Source organism: Pristiophorus japonicus, chromosome 3 (genome assembly GCF_044704955.1).
Source record: "Pristiophorus japonicus isolate sPriJap1 chromosome 3, sPriJap1.hap1, whole genome shotgun sequence".
NCBI classification, from domain to species: Eukaryota; Metazoa; Chordata; class Chondrichthyes; family Pristiophoridae; genus Pristiophorus; species Pristiophorus japonicus.
Genome location: NC_091979.1, coordinates 89495086 through 89515403, shown reverse-complemented (window position 1 = coordinate 89515403; position 20318 = coordinate 89495086).

The following is a 20318-nucleotide window of genomic DNA, read 5'->3' as shown; positions in this document are numbered from 1 at the left end:
TTCACTTCTCTACTTCAATTTCTTTCATCATAGAATCATGGAAATTTACAGCACGGAAGGAGGCCATTTCGGCCCATCGTGTCCACACCAGCCAACCAAGAGCTATCTAGCCTAATCCCACTTTCCAGCTCTTGGTCCGTAGCCTTATAGGTTATGCCACTTTAAGTGCATATCCAAATATTTTTTTAATGTGGTGAGGATTTCTGCCTCTACCACCCATTCAGGCAGTGAGTTCCAAACCCTCACTACCCTCTGGGTGAAGAAATTTCCCCTTATATCTCTTTTAAACCTCCCCCCAATTACTTTAAATCTATGTCCCCCTGGTTGTTGACTGCTCTACCAAGGGAAACAGGTCTTTCCTATCCACTCTCTCCAGGCCCCTCATAATTTTATACACCTCAATCAGGTCTCCCCTCAGCCTCCTCTGTTCCAAAGAAAATGGACCCAGCATCTCTAATCTTTCCTCATAGTCCAAATTCTGCAGTACAGGCAACATTCTTGTAAATCTCCTCTGCACCCTTTCCAGTGCAATCATTTCTTTCCTGTAATGTAGTGACCAGCTCCGGCCTAACCAGTGTTTTATACAGTTCAAGCATAACCTCCTTGTTCTTGTATTCCATACCTCGACTAATAAAGGCAAATATTCCATATGCCTTCTTAACCACCTTATCTAGCTGGCCTGCTACCGTTAGAGGACTGTGGACCTGCACTCCAAGGTCCCTTTGTTCCTCTACACTTTTCAGTTTCATACCATTTAATTTGTATTCCATTGCATTGTTAGGCCTCCCCAAATGCATTACCTCACACTTATCCAGATTGAATTCCATTTGCCACTCTTCCGCCCACCTGACCAGTTGATTGATATCTTCCTGCAGTCTGCAGCTTTCTTCTTCATTATCAACCACTCAGCCTATTTTATTGTCATCTGCAAACTTCTTAATCATACCCCCAACATTCAAGTCCAAGTCATTGATTTATACCACAAAAAGCAAGGGACCCCACTGGACACTGCCTTCCAGCCATCAACCATTACCTTTTGCCTCCTGCCTCTGAGCCAATTTTGAATCCAACTTGCCTCTTTGCTCTGGATCCCATTTGATTTATCCTGTCCCTCAAGACTTTTTCCAATAATTTTCCCACCACTGAGGTCAGGCTGACTGGCCTGTAACTACTCGGTCTGTCCCTTTCTCCTTTTTTAAAAAAAGGTACAACATTAGCAGTCCTCCAGTCCTCTGGCACTGCACCTGTTGCCAGAGAGGATTGGAAAATGATTGTCAGAGTCTCTGCTATTTCCTCTTTTGCTTCTCGTAACAGCCTGGGATACATTTCATCCATGCTTGGGGATTTATCCACTTTCAAAGGTGCTAAGCCCCTTAATACTTCCTCTCTCACTATGTTTATCTGATCTAATATTTCACACGCCCCCCCATTGCAAAGTCTGCATCGCCCCTCTCTTTTGTGAAAACAGATACAAATTATTAATTAAGAATCACACCCGCGTCTTGTGCCTCCACACACAGATTTACTTTATGGTCTCTAATAGGCCCCATTCTTTATCTAGTTATCCTTTTGCTTTTAATGTATTTATAAAACATCTTTGGGTTTTCCCTGATTTTACTTGCCAACATTCTTTCATGCTCTCTCTTTGCTTTTCTGATATCTTTTTTAATTGCACCCCTGCGCTTCTTATACTCCTCTAGAGTCTCTGCAGTATTGAGTTCTCGCAATCTGTCATAAGCTTCTCTTTTTTTCTTTATCTTACCCTCTATGTCCCTTGACATCCAGGGGACTCTAGATTTGTTAACCACACCCTTTTTTTTTTAAAAAAGGGAACATACTTGCTCTGTACCGTCAGGATCTCCTCCTTGAATGCCTCCCACTGCTCTGACACTGATTTACCATCAAGTATCTGTTTCCAATCCACCTTGGCCAAATCCCATCTCAGCTCAGCAAAATTGGCTATATCCCTTTTGACAAACATAGGTCCCCTGCAGTCAGAATCAGGGGAAGTCATAACGGGGAACAAAGAAATGGCGGACCAATTGAACAAGTACTTTGGTTCGGTATTCACTAAGGAGGACACAAACAACCTTCCGGATATAAAAGGGGTCGGAGGGTCTAGTAAGGAGGAGGAACTGAGGTAAATCCTTATTAGTCGAGAAATTGTGTTGGGGAAATTGATGGGATTGAAGGCCGATAAATCCCCAGGGCCTGATGGACTGCATCCCAGAGTACTTAAGGAGGTGGCCTTGGAAATAGTGGATGCATTGACAGTCATTTTCCAACGTTCCATTGACTCTGGATCAGTTCCTATGGAGTGGAGGGTAGTCAATGTAACCCCACTTTTTAAAAAAGGAGGGAGAGAGATAACAGGGAATTATAGACCGGTCAGCCTGACATCGGTAGAGGGTAAAATGATGGAATCAATTATTAAGGATGTCATAGCAGTGCATTTGGAAAGAGGTGACGTGATAGGTCCAAGTCAGCATGGATTTGTGAAAGGGAAATCATGCTTGACAAATCTTCTGGAATTTTTTGAGGATGTTTCCAGTAGAGTGGACAAGGGAGAACCAGTTGATGTTGTATATTTGGACTTTCAGAAGGCTTTCGACAAGGTCCCACACAAGAGATTAATGTGCAAAGTTAAAGCACATGGGATTGGGGGTAATGTGCTGACATGGATTGAGAACTGGTTGTCAGACAGGAAGCAAAGAATAGGAGTAAATGGGAACTTTTCAGAATGGCAGGCAGTGACTAGTGGGGTACCGCAAGGTTCTGTGCTGGGGCCCCAGCTGTTTACACTGTACATTAATGATTTAGATGAGGGGATTAAATATAGTATCTCCAAATTTGCGGATGACACTAAGTTGGGTGGCAGTGTGAGCTGCGAGGAGGATGCTATGAGGCTGCAGAGCGACTTGGATAGGTTAGGTGAGTGGGAAAATGCATGGCAGATGAAGTATAATGTGGATAAATGTGAGGTTATCCACTTTGGTGGTAAAAACAGACAGACAGACTATTATCTGAATGGTGACAGATTAGGAAAAGGGGAGGTGCAAAGAGACCTGGGTGTCGTGGTACATCAGTCATTGAAGGTTGGCATGCAGGTACAGCAGGCGGTTAAGAAAGCAAATGGCATGTTGGCCTTCATAGCGAGGGGATTTGAGTACAGGGGCAGGGAGGTGTTGCTACAGTTGTACAGGGCCTTGGTGAGGCCACACCTGGAGTATTGTGTACAGTTTTGGTCTCCTAACCTGAGGAAGGACATTCTTGCTATTGAGGGAGTGCAGCGAAGGTTCACCAGACTGATTCCCGGGATGGCGGGACTGACCTATCAAGAAAGACTGGATCAACTGGGCTTGTATTCACTGGAGTTCAGAAGAATGAGAGGGGACCTCATAGAAATGTTTAAAATTCTGACGGGGTTAGACAGGTTAGATGCAGGAAGAATGTTCCCAATGTTGGGGAAATCCAGAACCAGGGGACACATTCTAAGGATAAGGGGTAAGCCATTTAAGACCGAGATGAGGAGGAACTTCTTCACCCAGAGAGTGGTGAACCTGTGGAATTCTCTACCACAGAAAGTTATTGAGGCCAATTCACTAAATATATTCAAAAAGGAGTTAGATGAAGTCCTTACTACTAAGGGGATCAAGGGGTATGGCGAGAAAGCAGGAATGGGGTACTGAAGTTGCATGTTCAGCCATGAACTCATTGAATGGCGGTGCAGGCTAGAAGGGCCCGAATGGCCTACTCCTGCACCTATTTTCTATGTTTCTATGTTTCTATGAAAACTTTTATTCCTGGTCCACCTTTGTCCTTCGACAGATCTGTGAAGAGAAAAATATTAATGAAGACTAATGTAGGTCCCTTGCAGTCAGAATCAGGGGAATCCATAATGGGGAACAAGGAAATGGCAGACCAATTGAACAAATACTTTGTGCCTGTCTTCACTAAGGAAGACACGAATAACCGCCTTAAAATACTAGGGGACCGAGGGTCTAGCAAGAAGGGGGAACTGAGGGAAATCCTTATTTGAGAGGAAATGGTGTTAGGGAAATTGAAGAGATTGAAGGCCGATACATTCCCAGGGTCTGATAGTCTGCATTCCAAAGTACTTAAGGAAGTGGCCCTAGAAATAGTAGATGCATTGGTGGTCATTTTCCAACATTCCATGGACTCGGGTTCAGTTCCTATTGATTGGAGGATAGCTAATGTAACCCCACTTTTTAAAAAAGGAGGGAGAGAGAAAACAGGGAATTATAGACCGGTTAGCCTGACATCGGTGGTGGGGAAAATACTGCAATCAATTATTAAAGATGTAATAGCAGCACATTTGGAAAGCAGTAACAGGATCGGTCCAAGTCAGCATGGATTTATGAATGGGAAATCATGTTTGACAAATCTTCTAAAGTTTTTTGAGGATGTAACTAGTAGAGTGGATAAGGGAGAACCAGTGGATGTGGTGTATTTGGACTTTCTAAAGGCTTTTGACAAGATCCCACACAAGAGATTGGTGTGCAAAATTAAAGCACATGGTATTGGTGGTAATGTACTGATGTGGATCGAGAACTGGTTGGCAGATAGGAAGCAGAGAGTCAGGATAAATGGGTCCTTTTCAGAATGGAAGGCAGTGACTAGTGGGGTGCCGCAGGGCTCAGTGCTGGGACCCCAGCTATTTACAATGTACATTAATTATTTAGATGAAGGAATTGAGTGTAATATCTCCAAGTTTTCAGATGACACTAAGCTGGGTGGCAGTGCGAGCTGCGAGGAGGATTCTAGGTGGCTGCAGGGGGATTTGGACAGGTTAGGTGAATGGGAAAATGCATGGCAGATGCAGTATAATGTAGATAAATGTGAGGTTATCCACTTTGCTGGCAAAAATAGGAAGGCAGAACATTATCTGAATGGTGACAGATTAGCAAAAGGGGAGGTGCAACGAGATCTGGGTGTCATGGTACATCAGTCATTGAAGGTAGGCATGCAGATACAGCAGGCAGTAAAGAAGGCAACTGGCATGCTGGCCTTCATAGCGAGGGGATTTGAGTATAGGAGCAGGGAGGTCTTACTACGGTTATACTGAGCCTTGGTGAGACCACACCTTGAACATTGTGTACAGTTTTGTTCTCCTAATCTGAGGAAGGACATTCTTGCTATTGAGGGAGTGCAGCGAAGGTTCACCAGACTGATTCACGGGATGACAGGACTGACATATGAAGAAAGACTGGATCGACAAGGCTTATATTCACTGGAATTTAGAAGAATGAGAGGGGATCTCATAGAAACATATAAAATTATGACGGGATTGGACAGGTTAGATGCAGGAAGAATGTTCCCAATGTTGGGGAAGTCCAGAACCAGGGGTCACAGTCGAAGGATAAGGGGTAAGCCATTTAGGATCGAGATGAGGAGAAACTTCTTCACTCAGAGAATTGTGAACCTGTGGAATTCTCTACCACAAAAAGTTGTTGAGGCCAGTTCGTTAGATATATTCAAAAGGGAGCTAGATGTGGCCCTTAGGGCTAAAGGGATCAAAGGGTATGGAGAGAAAGCAGGAATGGGGTACTGAAGTTGCATGATCAGCCATGATCATATTGAATGGTAGTGCAGGCTCGAAGGACTGAATGGCCTACTCCTGCACCTACTTTCTATGTTTCTATGTTTCTATGTTTTTCCATAACTACCCTAAATGTTATTGAATTGTGATCACTAGCACCAAAATGCTCTCCCACTGATACCCCTTCCATCTGCCTGTCTTCATTCCCCAAAACCAAGTCCAGAGCCGCCCCCTCCTTTGTTGGGCTTGTTACATGCTTCAGTCAATGCACATAATTTTTTTACGCCCTCTCCTTCACTTTTCCTTATCTCTCCCTCTCCTTCTTTACTTCTTTTACTCTCATCCTTTCCTTTACTTTTGCTTTCCCTTTCTCCTTTACTCATCTTTTCCCTATTCACATATCTTTCAGTCTTGAGTAGTTCACATCTCATTCACGCTTTCTGTTGCTTCACTTCTCTTTACATATGCCCACCACTTCTTCCTTCATTTTATCCACCTTCACTCCTTCATTTTTCATTTTTAGTCCCTTTCCTCATTAACTTCTCTTTTCCTTGGCCTCCTTTTCATTGTCATTTTCCTCCACCTTTGACTTCTTCTTTCTGTACTTTATCCTCCCCCGTGTCTGGATTCCTCATCTTTCCACCATCAACTCACTTGCCCTCTCATCCTTCATTTCTCTTTTCCTCACTCGCTTCACCCTCCAGTTTTCTTGCCCATACTTTTCCCAGCTCTTCTCCTTCACTTCTTTTTCTCTCACTTTTCTTTTACATATCCTTTCCTCCCTTCTCCTTTACATACCTTTTCCTCATCCTCTACTTCTTTGTTGTCTTTCATCACATTGTCCTTCCTCACTTCTCTTGCTTGACCTCACCAACTTCACTTCACATTTCCTCCTGCTCCTCTCATACACTTGCTCTCAAGGGTAATGGTAGGAAATATAGAAAAGCAGAACATTTTTTAAATGGTGAGAGATTGGGAAATGTTGGTGTTCAGAGGGACCTGGGGGTCCTTGTACACAAATCACTGAAAGTTAACCTGCAGGTACAGCAAGCAATTAAGAAAGCAAATGGTATGTTGGCCTTTATTACAGGAGGATTTGAGTATAAGAGGAAAAACATCTTACTGCAATTATATCGGGCCCTGGTGAGACCACACCTGGAGTATTGTGTACAGTGTGGGTCTCCTTATCTAAGGAAGGATATACTTGCCATGGAGGGAGTGCAGCGAAGGTTCACCAGCCTGATTCCTGGGATGGGGGGATTGTCCTATGAGGAGAGATTGAGCAGACTAGGCCGATATTCTCTGGAGTTTAGAAGAATGAGAGGTGATCTGATTGAAACATACACAATTCTTACAGGGTCTGACAGGGTAAATGCAGGGAGAATGTTTCCCCCGGGCTGGGGAGTCTAGACCAGGGGGGTCACACAGTCTCAGAATAAGGGGTCAGCCACTTAGGACTGAGATGAAGAGAAATATCTTCACTCAAAGGTTGGAAAATCTTTGGAATTCACTATCTCAGAGAGGTCGATAAATTTTTGGCAACAATGGGAATTAGGGATATGGGGACAATGCGGGAAGGTAGAAGATCAGCCATGATCATACTGAATGGCGGAGCAGGCTCGAGGGGCCAAATGGCCTACTCCTGCTCCTATTTCTTATGTTTTTATGCTCTTATAGTGGTTATGTTACTGGATCTGTAATCCAGAAGCCAAGACTAAATCTCCAAATGCATGAGTTCAAATCCCATGACAGCTGGGGAATTTAAATCCAGTTAATTAAATACATCTGGAATTAATATTTTGTATCTGTAATGGTGACCATGAAACTACTGGATTGTTGTAAAAAAAACATCTGGTTCAGTAATGTCCTTTAGGGAAGGAAATCTGCCGTCCTTACCCGGTCTGACCTACATGTGACTCCAGACCCACAGCAATGTAATTAACTCTTAACTGCCTTAATCTAATAGAATGGCAAAACAGGCTCAAGGGGCTGAATGGCATAATCCTATCTTATACATTCTCTCCACCTTCAATTTTGTTTTTCTTGCCCTTTTATTGTTCACTTTTTTTCCCCAATCTACTCCATTTTCACTTTTCTTTTTCTTGACCAGTTTCCTTCAGTTCCCTTTTCTTCATCTTCTTCTTCTTCACTTCTCTTTGCTTTAACCTTCCAATTTTACTTGTCTTCCTTACCTCTGACACCACACCTCTCCTTCAGTTTTTTTCTTCCCTTTTATCCTGTGTTATTTCTTTTCATTTTCTTATTTCTTCCCTTCTTACTTTTCTATTTCATCCTTCTTTCCCATTTCTTTCTGCAACAATTTTCCAGCTTTGCTTACTGCAGTGTGTGCACTGTCACATGGGAAACTGTGGGAGGGCGGCGGGGGGGCGTTGGCCCATTAAAATAACATGGAAAGGCCTCAAGTTACTGGCCACAACAACTACAAGGAGAGATCGGGATGAACCCAGCCATGGTAGTCTCGTTGAGGGATGCTCCAGAGAATTGTAATCGTGGGATTTAAATTAAGAAGCAGACGAATAAACTCCAGCAGACAGACTCCTGGGCATGCCATGACAGAAAGGGGAATGCTTGTGCTGTGACATCTGTGAGCTCGAACATTAAAGATATGGCTCCTGAGAATTGGACTCCTGGGGACAGACAGATTTAATACAAGCTTTGCTGGATTGTTTACTAGTGAAGAATGCGTGTGGCCATTGGGAAGGGTATACCTTGAGTTCCATTTGTTAACAGGTTCAGTAAGATGTGTCATGCTGCTTCTGGACCCCAAAGATTTGTTGTAGCCAAGTTTGTTGAAAGATTGGAAATGCTTTGATGTATAACATTTATTTTTAGGAATATACAGTATAACGGGTGATGGACAACTGTGGTTCCTGTGCCTCATAGAATTTATTTTTGTCAGAATATGATGGTGTAGAATTCTTTAGGCAGAATATAATAGGGGAGCAAAAGCAAAATACCGTGGATGCTGGAATCTGAAATAAAAACAGAAGATGCTGTAAATCTCAAAAGAGCAGGCAACATATGTGGAGAGAAAAAAGAGTTAACGTTTCAAGTCTGTGACCCTTTGTCAGAACTGGAAAAGTTTGAGATGCAACAGATTCTTAAGGAAGTGCAGGGGCAGTGAAATGGGGAGGGAAGAAAGAACAAAGAGGAAGGTCTGTGATAGGGTAGAAGGCAGAAGGGATTAAGAGACAAAAGGGATGATGGGTAAAAATGAGATGGTAATGGAACAAGTTAAGAAACAAATGATGAGTCTAGATGGAAGGTGAATGGCAGAATTATAACCAGCTGCCATGGGAAAGAGAAAAATAAGGAGGGGGGGTGTTGTAAAAAATAAAGGAAAGGGAAAAAAATATGGGCAGAGGTTATGGTCAGGAATTGTTGAACTCGATGTTGAGACCAGAAGACTGTAAAGTGCCTAAACGAAAGATGAGGTGCTGTTCCTTGAGCTTGCGTTGAGCTTCATTGGAACAGTGTAGGAGGCCAAGGACGGAGAGGTCAGATTGGGAGTGGAATGGAGAATTAAAGTGACAGGTGACCGGAAGCTCGGGGTTACGTGTACGGACTGAATGAAGGTGTTCTGCAAAGCGATCACCCAATCTGCATTTGGTCTCCCCAATGGAGAGGAGGTGATAGGGGAGCAAGAAGAAGTAGAGGAGATTTCTCTGCTGAACATTGAACACAAGGACTGGCATATCCAAGGATAGGCCCACCAGTGCCTTCTCAGGGCAACTAGAGATATGCAATAAATGCGGCCTTGCCAGCAACGCCCGAGAACAAATTTAAAAAATGATTTTATAGAATACGGTCAGTGAATAACAAATGTTGAAGTTGACAATTAGAAAAAAGAAAAACACAAGAGACGACTTCTTCCAAAAAGGAAAAGGAAAATTAAAACACAGACAACAGTTAAGATTGACAGACATTTTATTGTAAAAGATATAAAATAATTTGTTTGTTGCTACTGATAAAATAAAATCAATCAATCAGTATTTGGTTACACACTTCCCCACATTGGCAGTATAAGAACATAAGAACATAAGAAATAGGAACAGGAGTGGGCCAAACGTCCCCTCAAGCCTGCTCCACCATTCAGTAAGATCATGGCTGATCTGATCATGGACTCAGCTCCACTTCCCCGCCCGCTCCCCATAACCCCTTATTGTATTAAGTCTCATTGCAAGCGTTACTGCTATATACAAATATCCTGCAGACTTCTTTAAGATGGTTCTAAGAAAAACTTGGCCGTAAAATTCAGGGTTGTAGCACTGGCTGCTAAGGCCGGTTTTGTTGAAAAAGCGGCAGCTGCCTCACTTCCGGCGCAGAACATGGCGGCCGCCATTTTGGAGAGGTTGGCAGCACTGTCTTTGCCTGGGCTTGCCTCTCACATGTAAATATGCAGATCGTGATGCCAATCATCGTACAACACCTGAATTGACATACGACTATGATTTTGGACGTCACCGCTCTTCATACTGCCCTCTCCTAATCACGCACGGAAAAACATGCATGCACCAGCTGTACGGAGCCGCTGTCAGCACTTCTCAAAGGGACACACCTTCACCACACAGACTGCAATGTTTCAAGAAGGTGGCTCACCACTACCTTCACAAGGGTAATTAGGGATGGGCAATAAATGCTGGCCTTGCCAGTGACACCTACATCCCAGGAGCGAATAAAAAAAAACACATCTTTCAGGTAAGTTTTGATTTCAGCTTTTGGACTTTTTTTAAAACATTTTATTGGAGTAGTGGCTTGGTGCAATACATTTAAAAAGTTGTTAAAGTGTGCAAGTGCTGCTAGATGCTTGCAAGGCTTTGGATGTTAAAGAAAGGCCTCTGAGAACACCACTTGCTCCCAGTCCTAGGGGCTTTAGTTGCAGTTCCCCTTGGGCTACAACATCACATGCAGATAAAGCACAGGCAGCAAAGGGGACAAGCTGAGGGAAGAGGAAGAAGTAGAAAAGGAGGAAGCAGAAGAGGAAGAGGCAGAAGAGGAGGAAGCAGAAAGAAGGAGACAACACAGACAGCCCCTTTGTGGCCAGGATATCCGGGATCAAATCATCTGCCTGCAGCACCAGTGACCACAACCCCAATTCTCCTTTTAATATTTGTCCCACATTATACCTTTCCTTTGTTGCTGACCATCACAGCGTCCTCTTGGCCATGGTGCTGAAATAAAAGCCACCACAAAGCAAACTTTCCAATCCAACTTTATCCATATATGCATCCAATATTACATTAAAAAAATCAACTAATCACCCTTGTGCATTCCCTTAGTGACTGTCTTGCATCTGCCTTTGCCTGTCCAAGTGATGTTACGCAGTGCTACCCCAATGGCTACAGCATGGCTGGTGGGAGGCTGTTGACTTTTAGTGGGGGACACTGCAGATGGCCTTACAGGATGACCTCGAGGAGCTGGTGGGTGGGGGGAGAGGGGTGAAATTGAGTGATATTGTTTCATTTTTTCTTCTTTCTCATTCTCCTCTCCTTCTTCTTGGTCAACCAATGGCTGCGCAGACTGGATTTCTTAGGTCTCTGAAATGAGGAAGGCACAAGGGTAGGGTTGTGATGAGGGCAAGCAAGAGATGCATGCTTACATCACATGGGATGAGGGGGAAATGGAATGGGAGAAGGAGGATAACATATGAGGATACCGACATCTTGTATTTTTCTGCCCCTCCACTGGCCAAGAATGGCCAGCACCATCTCCCCCAAAGGGGTAAGGTGAAGCTAGGGATGTGAGGTGTACCTTGTGTTTGGTACAGATTGTTGGCTGGTGAATTAAGCGGGGGGGTTGTGCATTGAGCAGCTAGTGGTGCAGTTGGTAAGAGATTGCTTTTGAAGATGCATTCACTGCCCTTGTCCACTCATCTGAGGTCATCTTATTTGGGGTTGACACTGCTGGCAGTGATGGCCACAATGATCAAGTCCCACATTTTTCTTTCTGGAGGGCTTCCTGGCTCCCTGTGGGTAGAGGACCTCTCTTCCAGTTTTGACCCCCTGTACAAAACTCAAGTGCTGCATCCGAGAACTAGTGCCCTTTCCCTGGCCTGTTGAGCCATTTATGTTAGTGCTGAAACACTTTTACAATTTTTTGCATGCAGAAGGCAGTTCAGCATTAAGAGCTGCTGACTGCCTATTTTTAAATTATTTTAATATTTTTCAGAAGGGAGTTCACCTTTAAGGGATCAAGACTGCTTTCAAAATGGGCAGCCTTGCTTTAAGAAAATGCAGCGTGCGACAGTAGGCCTCCTGCTAAGCGCACCGCCTGTCAGCAGCACAATAGTTGCTGGACTGTGTGCTAAAATAATTTAAATTAGTAGGCAGTACCAAATTAACATGCTGCCTGCACTTTCTAAATGGGTGTGAGCAAATCTCACCCCATGGTTTCGGGTCTTATCGAATTTCCCAGCCCTTATGTTCCACATGTTATTGTCTTTTACCTGATTTAATCTAATGCTATCGGAATATCCAAAATCCCATGGAGTTTTTTGCAAAGTAGTTGTACGAGTCAGAGCCAAATGAATGTTTGAATTTTCCCAATTCATTCTATGCACTAGGTGATATTAAATTGAAGTGGTGCAATCCATGCTTGATATCCTTCCTTACTACAGAAAACTGGAGATCATCATTAGGAAAGTGCACCAGCCTAGTGTTTGACTGACTTCAAATCCAGCATCCAGCGACTTTTCTTCCACTAACAGAGACTGGATTAAATGGGGTAATTTAAAATCCACTGCAGCTTCAAGGTGATGTGGTGGAACAGCACATGCACAAGAGCGAGACGCACAGGAGGGAGGCACACAGGTTGAAGGAAGCACTACCCATGTAACAGGGTTCACAGATAATGGGTCAGCTTCCTTGACCTCTCAGAAGAGCAGAGCTGACTTCCCACTGCTACAGGGAGTCATCGATTGCACACATGTGCCAATTTGAACACCACAATAGCAATCAGGAGTTTTTAAATCAACCACAAGGGATATTCATCCAACAATGTGCAGCTGGTGTGCAACCACAAGAAGAGGTTCATACAGTGTGAGCCAGATTCCTTAGAGCTGAATAATGCATTCATACTGCGGCAATCCACTATTCTAGACTTTTTTGTTCCAGGAAGCAGACTTAAGGATTGGCTTGCAGTACCCTCTAGCTGAACCTTTGAGTTATTAAGGCATATCTGGTACTCGAGCAGCAATATTCATGGTTGGTCTGCTGATAGGTGCCCCATCTTTATATTCCTCCTCCTCCTCTTCAATGTTCTCATCATCCGAAGACACGTGTGAAGACCCCTATCAATGAGCCACATAAACACAACAATGAGAGCCACTTGACGACCAGATGTGTCATTGAGCACGCCATCAGAATGTTGAACGTGCATTGCAAGTGCCTCGATAGGTCTGGAGGTGCACTTCAGTACTCGCCAGCAAGGGTGGCCAGACTAAGAGTGGTCTTCTGCATCCTGCACAACATTGCGCAGCAGAGAGGATTGAAGTTGGAGGAAGACAAAAGGTATTCATCACTCCTCTTCGGATGAGGAGAACATTGAAGAGGAGGAGGAGGAGGAGTAATATGAAGATGGGGCACCTATCGCCAGACCAGCCATGAATATTGCTGCTTGAGATACCAGGTATGCCCTAATAACCCAAAAGGTTCAGCTAGTGGTGACTCATGCAGGTAAACATCGCAAATGAAATATTCCGGCCTGCTCCCAACACCTGCAAACATCCCCCCCCTTGCACTAACCAGTCCTTCAAACATGCATCCAGTCATTGCACAACTGCCCAATGGGTACAATCATGTATTGACATTCATCATAAAACAAGTGAAAGTGCGAGTTGGCACTCGGGATGCAATGTGTCGTTATAAGAAAATAAAACTGAACATAACATTTTGTTAAAAGTCCATGTGCATACACTTGGTGAATTACAATAGCTTTTCTTACACTTCCTACCACTTCTACCGTCTTCAGCAGAGGTAGAGGCAGGCTGCTCAGATCCCTGCCCTGACTGATGACTGACCCCCTTTGGGTTTCAGAGCCCCCGACGGCCCCCGCCAAACACTGCTCCAGCTGTACCTATGTAGGGGCAGACTTGGTCATCGGGAGGTGAGGAAGCATGTCGGGTATTGTCTGGCGGTGGTGGGGATGGAGGGGGGGGGGGGGGGCAACAGATGAGAAATTGGAGTGTTCTGAGTGGATTCCCACTTATATGTCCCTTTTTGCCATCATCCCTCTCCTGACCGGTGCCACATCACTCCTACCATTCAATTGCAGACTAGCTTAGTGAAGATCAGTGATGCAGTATAAAACCACAGATAAAGGTATCCATCATCCTGTTTAAGATAGAAACTTGGCACCCTAAATCTGCATGGCCATAGTCATGGTCATGACCATTTCAGAGCTGTGCTTGAAGCTGCATGGAGGTGCTCTCTCTCTCTCTCGGGCAGACATTCCCGCAATTCCATGCGGCACCAATCCGCTGCCAATCAAGTTGGACTCCTCCACCTTCTCCACTATTTTGGAGAGAGTGTGTGTGCACATCTGTCAGTACCTAGCTAAGTTGCTGATGCACCTCTAGCGTTCTCCTTCTCAACTATAGCCCCCAGGGTTCAGCATCTGTGTTCAGCTGATCAGAGCTTGGAAAGCACTGTGCCCCCGTCTCCGTATTTAAAGGAGGGATATACTTGCATTGGAGACTGTTCAGAGAAGGTTCACTAGGTTGATTCCAGATATGAGGGGGTTAAATTATGAAGATAGGTTCAGTAGGGACTATACTCATTGGAATTCAGAAGAATGAGAGATGATGTTATCAAAACATAAGATAATGAGAAGGCCCGACAAGTTAGATGCAGAAAGGATATTTCCACAAGTAAAACTAGAGGGCATCGTCTTAAATAAGGGACCGCCCATTTAAAACTGAGATGGAGGAATATCTTCTCTCAGTGGGTTGTAAACCTGTGGAATTCTCTGCCCCAGAGAGTTGTGGAGGTTGGGTCATTGAATATATTTAAGGTGGAGATAGACAGATTTTTGAGCGATAAGGGAGTAAAGGGTTATGGGGACAGGGCAGGGAAATGGAACTGAGTCCATGATCAGACCAGCCGTGATCTTATTATATGGCGGAGCAGGCTAGAGGGATAAAATGGCCTACTCCTATTTCTTGTGTTCTTGTGACACGGACTCTCCACAGCTATCCCTGCCACCTGTGTTTGTTGATGTTCACTTGTGGGTTTTGAATCACCAGGTGAAATCCCAACGAACTCTAAGTGGTCCCACCGAAGTGCAAGTTTCTGCGCTGGTGCATGGCTGTAGGTCCTCTGTGCATCCTCAGAAGGAATGAAGGCCTCTGAGGAATCATCCTCATAGATGTCCTGCGACAGTCGCTGTACTGAAGCTTCATGTTCAGCCATGAACTCATTGAATGGCGGTGCAGGCTAGAAGGGCTGAATGGCCTGCTCCTGCACCTATTTTCTATGTTTCTATGTTTCTATGTACATGTGAAGGCCCTGGAAAGTAAAAGAAAGGGATATGAATTAGTTGTGGCAATGTCACTTGTGTATAGAAGAACTCCACGAGGCTGAGTACTGTGAGCTACACTTAGTGTGACCAAAGTCGTCTTTATTACAACTCCAGAGTGCCTAAACAATATGGCAGACAAACTTTTATACTGGCCCTCCAACAATCGTGCCCTCTGGTGGCAAGTATTACATAGTTACATACATAATTTCACTCCCCCCGCAAAGTCTTCAGTACAAGTTATTTACAAGTTGAGGCGATCCGGAGCCCTTTGTTGCCTGGTTGATCGTCTCGGTTCAAACCCTGCCATGTGTGAGGTGGCCGGACCATTGCTGCACTGCACCACGGCTGGTCTGACCGGACTGTCAGGAACGGTGGGTTCATCCGTGTGATTAACAGTGAGGTCGATTGCTGGCTGTGTGTGTGTTGGTGGATCGTCGATGGTGATGTCCTCTTCAAGTCGTTCCTGGTTGTCAGTAAAATCGCAATTTGATCTGATCTAAATGCTTTCTGCACGTTTGGCCATTTATCAGTTTGATTAGAAACACCCTATTCCCTTCCTTGGCCAAAACAGTGCCAGCAACTCACTTGGGACCATGACCGTAATTCAGGACAAACACAGGGTCATTAACATCAATGTCACGTGAAACAGCCACGCGATCGTGGTACATGTTCTGCCAGTGTCGCCGGGTTTCCACATGATCATTAAGATCCGGGTGGACTAGGGAGAGTCTGGTTTTGAGGGCTCTCCATTAACAATTCTGTCGGGGGAACCCCGGTGAGGGAGTGGGGTCACGTCCGGTAACTGAGCAGAATACGAGACAAGTGGGTCTGCAGGGAGTCCGTCACGCGTTTCATGCTCTGCTTGATTGTTTGGACTGCCCACTCCGCTTGACTGTTAGTTGCTGGCTTAAATGAAGCAGACCTGACATGCTTGATGCCATTGCAGGTCATAAACTCGTTGAATTCTAAGCTGGTGAAACACGGTCCATTGTTGCTAACAAGGACGTCGGGCAAGCCATGGGTGGTGAACATGGCCCAGAGGCTTTCAATGGTGGCTGTGGACATGCTAGATGACACGATTATGCAATCTATTTGGAGTAAGCATCCATAACTACTAAAAACATCTTTCTAGAAAGGGGCCGGCTATATCTACGTGGATCCTGGACCACGATTTGGAGGGCCATGACCACAGACTCAGTGGAACCTCCCTTGGTGCATTGCTCAGTTGCGAGCAAGTGTTGCACTGATGCACATTTGACTCCAAGTCCGAGTCAATGCCGGGCCATCAAACATGTGACCTGGAAATTGCCTTCACTATGACAATGCCTGGGTGGGTACTGTGTCGGTCGCCTTTAGAAGTTTCTCTGCTTTTTTTGGCAAAACCAAGCGATTACTCTAAGAGACAATCCTACTGGATGGACATTTCATCTTTGCGGTCGACCAGTTCCCATTTAGGATGCAACTATTTCCTAATTATAGCACAGGATCCTGGCTGGTTCAAGTCCTGATCTAGCAAGCTGTGATGGGTGACCCCTCGCTCTCAAAAGCATTAATGACCAGTAGTAAATCTGCAGGCTGTGCCATTTCAACCCCAGTGGTGGGTAATGGTAGCCGGCTGAGAGCATCGACAGTTTTCAGTGCCTGGCCTGTGGCGGATAACATAGTCATAAGCGGATAATGTTACTGCCCATCTTTGGATGTGGGATGAAGCATTGGTATTTATATCTTTGCTCTCAGAAAACAGTGAAATGAGCAGCTTGTGGTCAGTTTCAAGCTCAAACCGAAGTCCAAATAGGTATTGGTGCATTTTCTTAACCCCATATACACAAACGAATGCCTCTTTCTCGACCATACTATTGGCTCACTCAGCCTTAGACAGACTTCTAGACACGTATGCAACCAATTGAGATTGTCCGATACATTGGCTTGCTGTAACACACAGCTGACCCCGTATGATGAAGCGTCACAAGCTAGCACTAAACGTTTACATGGGTCATCGTGTACAAGTAAGTTATTTGAACATAGCAGGTTCCTGGCCTTCTCAAAGGCTGTGTCTTGAGGTTTGCCCCAAACCCAGTCATCACCCTTACGTAGCAACATGTGCAAAGGCTCTAACAATGTGCTCAACCTGGGTAGAAAGTTACCAAAATAGTTGAGGAGTCCCAGGAACGAACGCAGCTCCATCACATTCTGTGGTCTGGGTGCATTCTCGATGGCCTCTGTCTTTGAGTCCGTGGGCCTGATGCCATCTGCTGCAAACTTTCTCCCCAAAAATTCGACTTCTGGCACCAGGAAAACACACTTGGAGCATTTCAGCCTGAGTCGGAGTCGCACTCTGTCTAGGCGACTTAGAACCTCTTCCAGGTTGTGTAGATGTTCGATGGTGTCACGATCAGGATGTCATCTTGAAACACAATGGTGGGCAGAACAGATTTCAGCAAACTCTCCATGTTTCTCTGGAAAATGGCTGCAGCTGAGCGAATCCTGAAAGGGCACCTTTGGTATATGTAAGGGGAAAATGGGAAGGCTTCTCCTCCCACGAGCGGGCCCCCTGATAGAGGGTCAACACTTGCCCCAACCCGCGTAACAACCCCCGGAGTTAGCAGACAGAGACGAATGGCAAGGTATAACGATCTTTTATTATGAACATCCGGGAACACCTCTCATCACAACTGCCTGTGAGTGGAGATGCTCTCCGAACAGCACAATCATACAACTTTTATACATTTCAAAAACCCCTCTGTTCCTGGGCAAGACCTCCCTAGATTTCTAATTGAACTACCTTATCAGTGCTACTTTGGATTGACAGGCCAAGACCACTTTAGGCCATGACTAGAAGGACTTCATTCGGTCAGAATTTGTTGATTCTCCTTGGTGCCCGTGAGTCTGCCTCGAGCCTCTTCGCTGGGTCTTATCAATGTCTGTTTAGGTTCTCACATCGTATTCTGTCGGAATATTATTGAATCGATAACTTCTGGAGCCTTGGTACAAGGCCGAAGAGAGGCCTTTTACCTCCTTATGGGTCGGTGCAGGAACCAGCACTTTAAACCTTGTCCCGCTGGTACCCCTAATGCCAAATTTTTCTCTTACAGTATATAAACAGCCCTTTGTGTTGATGCACGTCAGTCTTTGAGGATTCAGCCAGCTCCTGTGTCATGTAGGCAGAGGTTAGGTCCAACTTGATGAACGACGTCCCCCCCCTGCTAAAGGTGCGAACAGGTTATCCACCTTGGGGAGCAGGTACTGGTCCTATACTGAGACTTGATTAAGCATTACCTTGTAGTCTTCGCAGATTCTGACCGTGACATCATTTTTCAACACTGGAACAATTGGACTGGCCCACTCGTTGAACTCGACTGGCGATATGATTCCTTCTCGTTGGAGTCTGTCCAGTTCGATCTCAACTTTCTCCCTTATGTACAGAACCGCCCGAGCCTTGTGATGGATGAGCCATGCATCGGGGCCTAGATGGATCTGTACCTTGGTGCCTGTGAAGTTGCCGATGCCTGATTTCGAATAGAGAGGGAAACTGGCTCAGCACTTGAGCACACGAAGATAGTGCTTTGATGTCATTCCAATTCCATCTAATCTTTTCTAGCCAGCTTCTGCCGAACAGCATTGGGCCATTGCCTGGAACAATCCACAATATGACATGATGGAGCTCTGTATGACCTACGATATCTTCACTGCCGTACTTCCAATAACTGGTATGAGCTCTTTGGTGTAGGTATGCAGCTTTACATTAAATCGGGCTCAGTTTGGGCCTTTGTGCTTTATTGCCTCACACAGTTTCTCGAAAGCCTTCTGGCTCATTATTGACTGACTTGCACCTGTGTCCAACTCCATGGATACCGGAACTCCATTTAATTTGACTTTCAGCATTATAGGAGGGCTCTTGATGGTGAAGGTATGTACCCCATAGACTTCTTCCTCAGGTTGAGTTGCCTGTGCTGCGTGATCCACACCGGATCGATCATCCTCTGCCATGTGGTATGTCGCAGCACGTTTACACATTCACTGGAGGTGCCCCATCGTTGTGCAGCCTTTGCACATGTAGTGCTTTATTCGACATTGATGGGCCCGATGATTACCGTCGCAGCGCCTGTAGTGTCCTTACACCTCACTATAGAATCACATGAGGCATGTACTGCAGACAAGGTCACTACATGACCTGAACCTTTATTCACAGGACCAAGTGCTGACCCTGCGTGGGACCTCCCTTTATATACCTGGATGACCCGGTGAGGAGTGTCTCCCACAAGTTCACCCCGTGGTCAAGGTGTGCATTACTCAGGTGTATACAGTGTACAGTGTTGTTACATAAAGGTTACAGTTATGTGAAGGTTACGAACATGACAGCACCAACATGGTGCTAATGGATTAACATTCACCCCCGATGGTAGACTCAGAGTCATCACAGGTCTTGCGGCCGCAGACGTATATGCCCTGCCATCTGCAGTTCGGCCTGCTAGCGACGTCATTTTATGCACAGTACTTGCCGGTGAGCTTCGATGTTGAGAAGATCTGTTTGGTGTTATCGTCCTCGGCCATGCATGCCTGGGTGATCGTGATGGCCCTGTTCAGGTCCAGGGTTTCGGCAGCCAGCAGCTTTTGAAGAATGACCTCATGGCTGATGCCCAGCACGAAAGGTCCCACAGCATTTGCCCCAAAATCACAAGATCCCGTGAGGTTTCTCAGGTCAGCGACATAATCCGCCACTTCCTGGCCCCCGGAGTGATGGTGCATGTAAAAACGATATCTGGCCATTGGATAATCTCCTTTGGTTTGAAGTGGTCCCGAACAGCGTGCACAACTCTGTATATTCCTTCTCCGTTGGTTTTGTCGGTGCGAGCAGATTCTTGACGAGGCCGTATATTTTAGGTCTACAGACGGTGAGGAGAACCGCCCTGCGCTTGGCCGTGTTATTGTCTCCTTCCAGCTCGTTGGTCATGAAGGACTGGTCAAGACACTCGATGAAGGCTTCCTAATCATCACCCTCTATGAATCTCTCTAATATTCCAATGGCAGCCATGGTTGCGTGAAGGTTCATATTCTGTTACTCATCGCCAATTGTTGTGTATAGAAGAACTCCACGAGACTGAGTACCGCGAGCTAAACTTAGTGTAACCTTAATCTTCTTTATTGCAACTCCAGAGTGCCTAAACAACATGGCAGCCAACCTTTTATACTGGCCCTGCACGTGTGTGCAGGTGACTATTAG